Consider the following 13,797-nt stretch of genomic DNA (forward strand, 5'->3'; position numbering starts at 1 on the left):
CAAAGAAGTGTTCTCCGAATGGTTCTCTGGAGCAGAATATTCTTTTTACCCTGGCATAAGTGCCATCTGGAAGAACAATAGCAGGGCTATTTGTTCTGACATGTTTACTGTACCGCTCTGATGCAATTACAGTGCACCCAACCTTCATCCTACGAAATTCAACTATTTACTTTCCCTGTAGTACTGTATGGGCAGAAAAATCATCATGACCTGTCTCAGGTTTGCCTAGAGAAGTAATGTTTTCCAAGCATTCTTTTGCAGCATTTTCTTTGATCAGCGAAAGTGAATAGTTACTTGCACGTGCTTTCAGGGCTAACAGACTGCTGCGGATGTTATTAGCTTCAAGAGCCTGCCCATATTTGTTTCAAACGAGAAACAAGAATGTGCCCACAGAGGTCCAAACAAAACAACAGACTTTGGCAAATGTAAAAGCTGGTGCACATTGTATGTCATGCTGCTCCGGCCATACAAAAGTTCAACGACAAACTCTGTGAGTAGTTGTATGCTGAAGTCGACATCTGCACGTGAAATAGAATCCTTTAGCAGGCTGAATACACCTGATGCAAGAAGGCTCCAGTGAGTCATATACTTGTCCCCAAGTACACCAGTGAGAGAAGGTACACTGTAATAAAGCAACGAGTACTGCCATTCTGAGGCCTTCCAATATTTTCTAACCTGCAGCGGTCGTGGCTGACGGCTAACACATACAGGCATTCTTATTTCACCAAGCCGTTCATTTATAACCCTCACAGTAGAGGGCATGCCACAGCAATAATCTGCTCCTGTATCAGAGAGCCACAATTCTGTCAACTGTCTTGCGACACCAAGTAGAACACAATGCATGTAGTCTGGGCACTATGACCAAGCAGGGCTAAAACCTGACAAGTTAATAAGTGCAGATGGGCCCTTGACTCCATGTACAGTAGTGCCAGTACGACAAGCCGCCTTCATGTCCACCAAAGTTTCTTCGTCAGTGCGATCAGGGTAGAGCTGATCCAAGCAGTATTTGATAGTACCTGTTAAAAAACAAAAGTATACACACAGCAAGTTTAATTTATGGGAACTGAATCCCACTTCCCTCTACACTGATCCATACTAGAGATAAAATATACCGAACACTCAACCACATAGACTGGCACATTTTTTTGCAATGGTAGCATGTATTTTAACTGGTCCAGCTTTCTGACCGCTACAAAAGAGCCAAGAGTGGCATAGGAATTGCCGTGTACATTGGTCCATGGATGGTAGCACCAGCTATAACCAAAGTAACCTTTGACCTGGACCATTTGTTGCATTGCAGCTCTGGCAGGTGCATCTGCACAGCAGCATATGCAGAAAACCTGCAGGATAATGAAATATCATGTGAATATATACTCAAGAGTTGTGTCGTAAATGTTTTCAAATTTTCTGTCGGGGATAATTTACCTTGGAGCATACTTGTGTGCCAGCAAGCGTCCACGTGATACCAGTTGCATTTAGCTGCTCCAGTTGAAGCACAAATGCCTGCAGCAGCATTGGCATATTTGGATGCTGATGCCCATACCACAGGTGTGGTGCCATTACATTGCTCCAACGCAGCCGGGGTGGTAATTCATTTAAAATTATTTGCACAGGCCATATGGTGTACTTTGACGACTTGAACACAGGACTACCATCACTGTTCACAGTCAATGTTAAATCATGAGTAGCCATCCCAATCTTTTCACGTGCAGTGTGGTATTGATGGCCATCCAAGATGTCAGTCATTAAGCCATTACTGCTCTGTGGCACGCTGAGGTTTGCTGCTAGCACAGTGTTGGCTGTCTTGCTAGAAAGAATTGCCATCAGCTGCTTCTCAGTTGGCAAAGTTACAAAAAAGCTGCCTGTGCGCACAAGATCAAGGCCTACATATTTTGCGTTGCCGACTGTACATTTGACTTCAAGTTTTTGACGCTGCTCTAGGCATCCCGTTGTTTTAGCAAGCAGATGCTTGCAATCTGCGCAGTAAAAATGGAAAATCACATCCTTCATGTCAATTCCACTATTTGCTTTCTGGAAAATATTTCTTCTCCAAGACGTTCACCAAGGGCTAAGGTGCTCGCCCGCTAAATCCGAGCTCTTGCTCTACAAGAAGAGGCCCAGAGGCGGTTCACACAGGTACTGGAAGCCAGCAACAGAGAGCCACATTACATTATTCACCGGTAAGGGCTCCCCAGTACCGCGGGTAGACACTATCAGGGTCCTAGGAATGTTTATCGAGTCGAACGGGGCCAATGGAGCCGCCCTTAAACGCATTTGTTCCAAGACCGAAAGCGCCCTCGGCCTGATCCGAAGAATCGCCAACAGGTACCGCGGAATCAAGGAAGACAATCTGATCCGGATTATCCACGCCTTCGTGCTATACCACCTCGCTTATTCAGGGGCTATGCACAACTGGCTCGTATCGGAGCGCAACAAGATCAATGCCCTAATCAGAAGAGTCTTCAAGCTTGCCCTCGGCCTTCCCATCCGAACGCACACAAAAGACCTCCTTAATTTGGGAATTCACAACACGTTCGAAGAAATCGTTGAAGCTCAAGAATTTTTTCAGTTTGTCAGACTCTCCGGTACCCCAGCGGGCCGAGCCATACTTGGCAAGCTGGGACGTAACCCCACGGTCGTCAGTCTCGACGCTGTGAAGCTGCCCAGCGACGTAAGGTCCAAGATTTACATACACCAGATGCCACGAAATATGCATCCCACCTACAACGAAGGACGAAGACGAGCCAGGGGTAAAGCTCTGCTCGCCAGTGCCCGCTTGAACAAGGACCGAACATGCTTCGTAGACGCTGCTTCGTACGTTCAAGAAGAGGCCTTCTCCTCAGTGGTACTCGACTGTGATTCTAAAATCCTTAGCTGCGCTACCATCCGCACTTATAATTCCAGCGTTGCAGAGCAGGTTGCTATTGATCTTGCCTTGACGGACAGTGTGAATGACACGATTTATACGGATTCCAAGGCCGCTGTCAGGGCCTTTCAGATGGGAATGGTGGCTCCCCAGGCCCTACGTATCATCCAAAGTGCCAAAGACATGAAACATCACTCTTTGGTGTGGTTCCCTGCGCACCTTGGAACCATTGAGGGTGCCTCGATCAACCCCAACGAGGAGGCGCACTCGGCTGCACGAGGTTTGACTGACCGTGCGCTGGGCAACGCGTGCCTCTCTGCTCGTACAACGAAATCTGCAAATATAATTATCTGTCAAGAAGACTCCTACCTTCGCCGCACTCCTCGCTGTGCAGGGCTCAGGCAGTCGCTCTCAGACTTCTGCAAACAAGCACTTACCCGAGCCCCGCGGCGCTGCACACAATGTACCCCGAACGGTTCCCAAGCCCGGACTGCGCACTGTGTGGTGATTACGCGGACTTCGAACATGTCCTGTGGGGCTGCGCCTCTGCCGGTCCCCCTTTCACTCAAGAGGAAATGATGAAGCTAATTAGGGCCCAGGATCAGACCTCTCAAATCCTGGCAGTCCAGAGGGCTCGCGAGAGGGCCGTCAGGTTTCACTTGATGATCCCCGAGTGGGCCTAGCCAGGTGACGTTGAGTTCGCTTACGTCTATAGTGGACCAAATAAAGTTGTTTCACTCACTCACTCACTCTCCAAGAGGTTGTTGAATAGCTTCTGAATCTCTTCAATTGCAGCCCAGGATAGGCCAAATTTAATTGCCAAGTCCAATAGCAACATATAGGCATCTCCTCTGGTGACTGTTCCACCTTCAATGAATCGTTCACATAGTTCATCAGCATCTATACCTTTCAGATCACCGCTCGGGCACGCACTATTTTCACCCGGCAAGCAGTCTTCGTCCGCGGACACCGGTTGTGAGAAAGATGCATCTAAGTTGCGTGTTCACCTTCCCTAAAGTCACTGCAGTCTTCATCACTGTCCTTCTCTCGGGTTACGTTTGTGTATGTAGACTCATCACAGATTTGGTCCTCGAGAGAGTTTGCTGGCGATGTTGGCGATCTCGTTGATGTTATAGGCGACTTGTGACCTTTTGGTGTTCGCGGAGCGGCGCCAAGTGGATGGTGAAGGAGCCACTTTGTTGACTTCGGCATGCTGTTGCTTGATCCAGGGTCCAGCTAGACTTTACATCTTTTTCGCCGTGCCATTTGGTATCCAAGACAAGTACAGCTATGTAATCACGAACGAGATACAGCTCTTGATCCAAGGACAAAGAGAGCGCTGAGAGCGCGGACCAGATGCACATGGACTAAAATCTACCACAACCTTTTGTGCTGAAGCACCATACCCCACACCGCAAATGCTCCGCAATCGTGCTATTTACGAACTCTTTTGGTAAAGAGGGATATATTGTTTATAAATGAATAATATACAATAATACATGTCAAGAAGTATGAACAAATACCCTTTATTAAAAATATACTACCGTTTTAATTTACGCACATGTGCGATCTACATGTTGGCGTTCCAAACCCTCCGCAGAGCGTGAGAAGGCCAATTAGTGTTCCTCCGCAGTCTCTGGGCATCTGAGCGCGTGGTCCGAGTGTCGTTTGGCTTCGTGGTGCCGCGTTGTTTGTGTTGTGGATCGTTTCGCACGCGTGCATCGTATCAGTAAGCGCGATGTTTGCTCTTGTGCGATTTGTTGAAGACAAGACAGACAAACGATGTGTTATACCCGTAACCGATGTCAAGAACTTCCATCCCGAAAATGAATTGGATTTTGACAATACGGTGCCTTACGATGCCTACTGGCGAGACGAAGACAACGAGGAGAACAGTGGCGCATACGTCATACAGATTCTCAAGCTCGCAAGCAAATACTTTGTTAGAGTGCCCTGCTGATTAAAAAAAGGTGAAATTCACAGAATTGTGATATCGTTCTTCATTGCCGAGTTAGAGTTGTAAACTTCATAGTTTCGTTTTCTCAAAATTTTCAATTTTCGGCAATTTTAAGTAAACAATTAACAACCTCAGTAAAAGATTAGAAACCAACATTCACTAGATATTAAGTTTTGCTTTTAAATGCAACAAACCTCGTCAAATTTGATGCAATGGTTGTCGAGAAAAACGACTTCTCCTTTTACATGTATTTCGATAGGAGCACCGGAGCTAAAAGTTAGATGCACCGACTTTTCAGAAAATTACTGCCTGTCGGTTGAGTGTATTAGAATAAGGATACTGTCTGCGCATAAACTTGTAACAATTTGAGCACGCACTTATAATACTTGTATATTGTTTTAAAGATACGTATTTAAGGGCTTGGCACATTATTATGGTGCTCGAAATAACATTGCATTTCAAAGTGTGAAGTTTAGGGTAGTGGAAATTCAGCTGGCATCTGGCAGGCAGTGCGAGGGGACGTTTTGCGGTGCTTTGACCTCATTAATTGGCATTATTTCAGCATTAACATTATGGCTTCGAAGAAGCCGTCAGAAAATGCAAGTTGGTGACAGCGGTGGGTGGGCGAGCGCGCGCCGCTAAAGCCTGGGAAAAAAAGCGAGCATGCCAAAGGCACATCGCGGAACGGCAAGCCTGTGCCACTGACCTTGCAGTGGCATGGACCAACTGCCTAACATGTTAAATAACTGTGCGCTTATACCTGCTACTTACTACCGCTTGAATATGATCCTTCTTTGCACGATACCGGCACAGTCTGACGGCGGTTAAATGGCTGTTGCCCACTGAATATGCCCTCGCTTGATTAGGACTCGGATAATTACACTTTTGACAATAAAGCAACGTGTCCGCGGAAATGTATCTATGCTAAATATTAAGGGTTACTAGCGTTTCTTGATATATAGTTTTCCAAATATGATGCAGTCAATGAAACATGTTTGTTGTTTTATACTCTTTGCAGCCACAAGGGAAGAGATGGCAAGAGAAACAAAAAACTAGAGAGTGCCCTTTCCACCCATCAGGCTGTCAGATGTGGAGGACTTTACGACATGTTCTTTGCGCCGTCGGCCTTTTTTGGTACCTGTGACAAAGAAGTATGATACTGCTGTGGACGACACGAATGACGCCGGCTGGAAGATGCAACAGCGTAGGCTTAGCCAGTGCCACCAGGAACGACGACTAGCCCGAGCCACATTTGCGTAGCGCTGGAGATCCTGCTGCGGACCTCTGCACGGCGCACTTCAATGCAATCTTCCCCCCTCGCTGAAGATGGAGCCACACAGGTGGCCTAAGATGTGAGGACGAAGTGATCGTGATACGGCTTGAGGCGATCTACGTGCACAGTTTCGTGGCTTCGGCGACGTAGGTTCGTAGGAGGCGTCAGAGGTTCGATGACGTAGTTTACCGGAAAATTTTGCTGTGGGACCCGGTGGGGCTTATGGTATCTGGAGACAAACTTGGAGGAGACACCTGGTGCCGAAGTAGGAGGCAACCACAACCAAACGAGAGCGTCAGACGAAAACTGGTGGTCCCCAAGTCATGACGAAATTTCTGTGGCGCTTGTTCTTGCGTTGTAAGTGAGCGTGCTAGTTGTCGACATTCTTCTGCATACTGGGCGGCTTCGGAAACCGGTTAACCTTCTGACAAGTCGGGACGCGGTAAGGAAGAATAATGTCAATGGGAGGGGACGGCTCTCGGCCACCTAGTAGAAAGAAGGGAGAAAAGCCCGTTGTTGCCTGGGGTGCCGTATTTTAGGCATATGTGACATAGGGAAGGACGAGGTCCCAGTTGGTTTGGTTGGAGGTGACATACATCGACAGCATGTCGCCAAGAGTTCAGTTAAAGCGCTCTGTCCATCCGTTTGCGGGTCATATGCGGTGGTACAGCGATGAATAACGCGGCATTCAGTGAGAAGTTCTTGAATGACATCGGCGAGAAAGACGCGGCCTCGGTCGCTCAGGTGTTCGCAGGTAGCGTTGAAGCAGGAAGGAGGCAACGTCACGAGCCGTCGCGGCTGGCAGAGCAACCGTTTCTGCATACCTCGTGAGGTGGTCTATAGCCACAATGACCCAGCGATTGCCAGCAGCTGTGTATGGCAGAGGCCCGTATATGTCTATCCCAACCCGATCAAAGGGTCGCGAAGGGCGTGGCAGATGTTGCAGTGGTCTGGAATAGCGGCAAGGATCAGGTTTGCGCTGCTGGCATTCTGTGCGAGAGCAAATGTACTTTTGCACAAATGCGTACATACCGCGCCAATAAAACCTATGACGTAGTCCGGTGTAGGTCTTGAAGATACCAGCGTGTGCGCACTGAGAATCGGCGTGGAAAGCGGTGCATACATCAGCGCGGAGATGCCGGGGTGTTACTAGCAGCCAGTTGCAGCCGTCGGAACAGCAGTTACGGCGATAGACGATTTCGTCGCTGATGGCGAAACGTGAAGCTTGTCGGCGTAGCGCTCGCGATGGTGGGCGTGCAGGCGTATCAGAGAGGTAATCTATCAAAGATGAAATCCAGGAGGCCTTGCGCGCTCCGAAGCCATGTCGACAGAAGCTAATGGAGGAAGTGGGTCGTCTAGGACGGAGACGCTGACAATGCCGGCGTGGATAGGCGAGCGCGAAAAAGCATCGGCATCGGCGTGCTTCTTGTCTGAGCGGGTAGACAACCCGGATGTCGTACTCTTGGAGCCTCAGTGCCCACCTGGCTAGGCGGCCGCAGGGATCTTTGAGAGACTACAACCAGCAAAGGACGTGGTGATCAGTAACAACATCGAAGGACCGGCCATACAGGTATGGACGAAATTTTCCTATGGCCCAGATGATTGCTAGTATATGCTAGACATTCTTTTTCCGTGACTGAATAATTCGCTTCAGCCTTCGTGAGTGTGCGGCTCGCGTGAGCAACAACATATTCTTGGTAGCCGGGCTTTCGCTGGGCGAGCACAGCGCCAAGACCAACACCGTTAGCATCCGTATGGCTTTTCGTGGGAGCAGTTTGATCGAAATGGCGCAGTATCGGCTGTGTTGTGAGCAGACTATGTATAGCGTCGTAAAGGCATCATCCCAAGCCGGGGACCACGCGGAAAGATTGGGGTCTCCCCGAAGAAACTCTGTCAGCGGTGCCATAATCGAAGCGAAATTTCGAATGAAGCGGCGGAAGTACGAATAGAGGCCAATGAAACTGCGCAAGTCTTTTAGAGACGTGGGCCTCGCGAATTCTTTAACAGCACGTAGCTTAGCGGCATCAGGGAGAACGCCGTCCTTCGACCCGACATGTAGGAGAATGGTGAGTTTTCGTGCCCCAATGCGGCATTTTTTCAAGTTTAGTTAGAGGCCAGTGTCACTGAGACAGCGTAAAACCTGCTCCAGTTAAGCGATGAAGGTGAGTAGGAAAATTTGGCGCAAACACTGCATCATCCAAATAACACACGCACGGGTTCCATTTGAGGCCTCGGACAATAGTATCCATCATGCGTTCAAATGTCGCGGACGCGGTGCAAAGGCCGAATGGCATCACACGAAATTCGTATAAGATATCTGGTGTGATGAAATCAGTTTTTGTCTTATTGTCTGCAGCCATAGGCACTTGCAAATAGAGCGTAAATCGAGGGAGGAAAAGAACTCTGCACCTTAATTGTAAGCAGTCTAGGGCGTCTTCGATCCGCGGCAATGGATAAACATCCTTTCGGGTTAGTTTGTTTAGGCGACGGTAATCCACGCAAAAGCGGATCGAGCCATCCTTTTTTTCAACTAACTGGCGATGCGCATGGACTGTCGGACGGTTCAATGATGTCATGCTTTAGCATTTCACCTACTTGTTCATCACTGACGCGGCGTTCTGTCTACGATACACGGTATGGTCGCTGCCGTAGCGGTGAGAGAGCATCGGTGCCAATCCGGTGACACAGTCGTCGTTCGGCCCAGAGGCTGTCAAAAGGCTGTCAAATGGCTGTCAAAAGCAGGGCGAAATTTGTCGAGGAGAGGGAGAAGGTCACGGCGTTGCTTGGGGTTTAAAGCGTTGTCGATAACGTGGCTGAAAACGTCTTCAGGTGATGCGCAGTTACGGGACTACAATAGAGGGTGTTGACCTCTGACGATCCAACGGGAAGTTCCAACGTAGTAAGGGTATCGTAAGGCTCCACAGTGCCCAGAGATTCGCCGCGAACCAACGTAATCGGGAATGGGGAGTGGTTGTATACAGGAAGGTGAGTTGCACTAGCTTGAAGGCCCAGCAGCGCAGTTGGGAGTGGTGAGAGGTGGCGATGAACGAAAGCAGTGGAAGGCGTGAAGAGTACAGTAGAGTTGGAGGCAGCTGAACAGTATACAAATGCCAGAACGGATGTATGCTGAGATATATGGATGTCGTAAGTGAGGTATAACTTGGCGCAGGAAAGCGAAACGTCGTTAGATGTGGCATTGCCAAGCGAAGAGAAGGCGACTTCTGCATGGGAGCAAGCAATGACAGCTTGGTGACGGGAGAGAAAATCCCAACCTAAAATAATATCGTAGGAGCAGTGGGGAAGAATGACCATCTCGACTATGTAGAGCACTCCTTGAATTTCAAGTCTGGTGGTACACGCAGCCACCTGCTGGACGTGCTGTGGCCATGCGGAGTAATGGACCGAAGAAAGGCGTCGTGACTTAGCGGCACAGTTTTTCGGCAATTACATATATTGTGGCACCTGTGTCAGTGAGGGTAAGCACAGAGACACCTTCAACAGCGACATAAATAATGTTTGGCGGCAAAAGAAGAGGGCTTGAGCTTGGCGACAATGACGCAGTTCTTGCCTCGGGAACTGCGCCGCTTACTTTTCCGTGTCAGCGATGGAGGGACGTCGACGCATCGGGAAGAGCGAGCGACGACGGGGAGGAGAACAGCGGTCGGAAATTGGTCGAACGCTTGGTCGGGGAAGTTGTCATTCGTGGTCTGGAGCGCACAACGGATGGTCGTACGCAGCTGTGCGTGGGTCGTACACATGGATGAAGTGGACGGCGGCGGCACAGGCGTGCAACGTGTCCGGGAAGACCACAGAAATAGCAGATGGGCTGAATGTCCACAGTACGACAGCGACTAATTACCCTCGAGAGACTGGAGGTCGTGGCGGCGTGGAGGTGAAAACTGATCTAAGCGTCGGAGGCGGAGCCCGGAACGTCGGTAGTCGTGGTCGTGCGACGCCGTCGGCGTTGGTCAATGGCGCGGGGACCTGATGCACCCGCTCCTGTGGAAGGACCTCGGGCACTTGTCCTTGTATAACGTGTCGTATACGGTCGTACTGAGGGATGAACTTGACTCTAGGTGGGTTGGATATGAGGGAGAGCTGGCAAGCAACTTCTTCACGTATGAAAGCCTTGATCTGCGATAGGAGGGTAGGGTGTTGAAAAGGTCGAGTTAAACCCGACAACGATTCCTGATGTGGTACAGGGTGATGGGAGGCGAGACGTTGTCGGAGGAGCTCGTCATAGCTTTGGCACAGCTCAATAACTTGGGCTACCGTAGAGGGGCTCTTCGAAATCAGCATCTGAAACGCGTCCTCGTGGATAACCTTCAATATAAGCTTGATTTTATTGCCCGCGGCCATGGACGCATTGACTCGTTTACATAGGTCGACGACGTTTTCGATATAGCTCGTAAAAGTCTCACCAGGTTGCTGAGAGCGCGACTCGAGACGCTGTTCGGCACGAAGCTTTCGAACAGCAGGGCGGCCGAAGACCTCGCTGAACTTTGTCTCGAACAAGGTCCAGCTTGGGATTTCGCTTTCGTGCTTTCGAAACCACAAGTGGTCAATTCTGGTGAGGTAAAAAGGGATGGTGGTTAATTTTATGATGTCATCCTATTTGTTGTTCACACTGACGCGTTCATAGGATGAGAGCCAGTCATCAACGCCGTGATCGTCAGTGCCGCTGAAGATGGGATGGTCCCGCTGACGGAGTGTGCCGGGGCATAAGTTGGAGTAGGGAGCAGGTGGTGGTGAGCTCGTGATGGTTTGGGTGGTCATGATGACAAGGATTACAGGAGACCCAACGAACCTCCACCAATTATTACAAAGGAGTTTGACACGGCTGTGGACGACACGAATAGCGCCGTCTGGAAGACGCAGCAGCGTAGGCTTAGCCAGTCACACCAGGAACAATATCTATTCCGAGCCCCACTTGCGTAGCACTGGCGATGATGAAACCTTAATTAATGGCACAAACCCACCACAGGGAAAAGGCCACGAATAGGGTGGTAATATGATTGAAAAAATAAAATAAAATAGTTAATAAATAAATAACACAACTGCGGAGCTCTGCACGGCGCACTTCTTCATTACAGTACCATCTTTCGGTCACGCCAACTACGATGGGTTTCTTCGTAATTGCCATATAATGCTTTCGCATTTAAAGGCGTTACGAAAATCGCCTAAATCGCTCATGTCCTTTGCGGCGCCCTTATTGCATGGCTGGCGTTAAAACCAGTAATTTAAAAGATAAAAACGAAATTTTGTTAATTGAACGGACAGCGATGTCTACTAGACATCTAGTATCCAGAATGCTGAAAGAACTAGTGGAAAAGAAAGGATCGTTACATCGCGATTAAACTGTATTAAAAAAGTTGTTTCTATTACAAGAAATTACGCGGAGTATGTGCGAGGGCGAATGAGAAGAGAAAGCCTTTGCCCCTATGTTTTTAGCCAAAATAAAGTAAGTACAGGTAATTACGAATATACGTACCATTCTGCGTAATTTACGCTATTTTTCCCCATAGTCCCCATGCACATCGGTTCAGACATTTGTCCCATCGCAGCACTAAAGTTAGATGCCCCTGTGGTGGAATTCGTCCGGCTGACTGTGGAACCACCGTCGGCCTGCTGTCTTGGCTTCATCGTTGCACGTGAATCGCGGACCGAACACGCAGAAATCGCTAGGGTCGAGGTCCCTGTGGATAACAATGGGCGATCGTCCCTTGCTATATAGAAAACGAAACGCACTTCGTTCCTCGTACGCCGTGCACGTGTCAAGCACAGCCGGCATCTTCAACAACTGACAGCAGCGCCGTGCCGCGGAGCTACCGGCAGAGAAGGCCGGGCCGGCCCAAGACAGGTCCACAGCTGGGAATGGATATATTGACTTCGCATCTACAGCCGTAATTTGGCTAAAAAAAAATCGGGGCAAACACTTTCTGATTCGCCCTCGTATATATCTTGTGGTGTCTCAAACGTACTCTTGGGACAAAGGAGCGACAACACACTAGTGCAGACAATTACAAGAGCATTCATTGCGCCCTTTATACACCAATCTAGCCAGCCCAATTATTACCCATAGAACGCGCCGATGGACGCGCGACAAATCGAGGAAGTCCAACTCGCCGCGATTGGATAGCGTGCGAATATGTTCGCTCCCGTGCACGAAACCAAAGCTTAATCGTTTGCTTAAAACACGTTGGCGGGCTAGTTGGTTAGAATCCATGACAGAGTGTATAAGCGTGACTGAACGAGGACGTAGAAAGAAACAGATACACAGAGACAGCGCTATTTCTGTGTATCTGTTTCTTTCTACGTCCTGGTTCAGTCGCGCTTATACACCCCATCCTGGGTAATCGTTTGCATGTACGGTCACGCGAACGGTGGCGCGTTCGAACGATCGTGTTCGCCCATCCCGGTGCCCCTCTCCGAAGCATTTCTCGGTTCGGCGCACGCGCGAGACGTCCGCGCCGCTCGCCTACACAAGCTACAGAGGGAGCGCGTACTCGCGCTCGCGCCCAAATAACCCCGCCGCTAGGTGGCGTTAGTAGCGCAACACTCGCGCCATCTCTCGTGCTAATCTGCAACCACACCGCCCGTCGCCGGCGCTTAGCTACGCGTGGAAGTCGGATTACAGGAGACAGGAGAGCCATGTGAGGAAAACAACATCAGGGGACGCGTGTGAGTCGAGCGTCCCCACAATATACAGGGTGTTTATTTTTTAGCTGCACCAAATATTTAAAATTAGAAAAATATACATAACGGTAACATTATGTTTACCATTCGAGTGTGCGGATTGGCGGCCTCTAGTTATAGAGCAATTTTCGCACTTACGTGCTCAATTAGCGAAATTATGCTAATTAACTTTCTAATTAACAACAATAGGTGGCTGCAGCAAATGAGTACTTTGGAGCCCGCCCTCGACACTACCTATCCGAACGATCAAATTTTGAATAGCGGAGTTCATGTGGGAGCTACGAGAACAATTAGTTCCTCTTCTTGGCAGGCTCCTTGAAACCGAAACTGGCTGAAAAAAAAAAGCGTCTGTGTCGTCGATGTCGCCAGCGGGGCTTTAAATTTGCCCAATAATGCGCATTGTGAATGTTCACAACTGAATTTCGACAAAACTGGGCTTCGTCTGTCCAAATGATTTTCTTGGGGAAATCTGGATCTCCATCTAGTTGAATCAGCGCCCACTTGCAAAAGTCCAGGCGGCTCAGGAAGTCCGTGGCTCTTAGTTCTTGGTGCAGGCTCAGATGAAATGGGTACACTCGATGTTTCATGAGGACTGTCCACACTGTTGTGGCGTTTGCTCCACAAGACTCGGCAACTTCTCGCGTGCTTTCTCCGGGCTTTGCCACAATATATCCGAGTATGGCTTCTTCGAACTCTCTGCTTATCACATATTCTTTTGGCGTCCTCCCTGTCATTAGCGATTCGGTTGCAGCAAAAACATTGAACACACGTATAAACGCTGTGCGCGCAGGAACGCGCTGGCCTAGATGGCAGGCTTCAGGCACGTACCCAGGGTGGGGTGGGGATGGCGAGTGGACACTCCCCCCGTCCGCGCCCACGCCACTACTCCTCACACACATTCCTAAAGCGTCGCCAAATCAATGGTGAGACTTGACAGCTATTCGGCGGTCAACATGTTGCGGCTTTTTTCGCTCCTTTTGGTTGGCGGTAGTTATCGGCATCTCT

This window comes from Dermacentor variabilis, chromosome 4 (assembly GCF_050947875.1).
Source record: "Dermacentor variabilis isolate Ectoservices chromosome 4, ASM5094787v1, whole genome shotgun sequence".
Classification (NCBI taxonomy): domain Eukaryota; kingdom Metazoa; phylum Arthropoda; class Arachnida; order Ixodida; family Ixodidae; genus Dermacentor; species Dermacentor variabilis.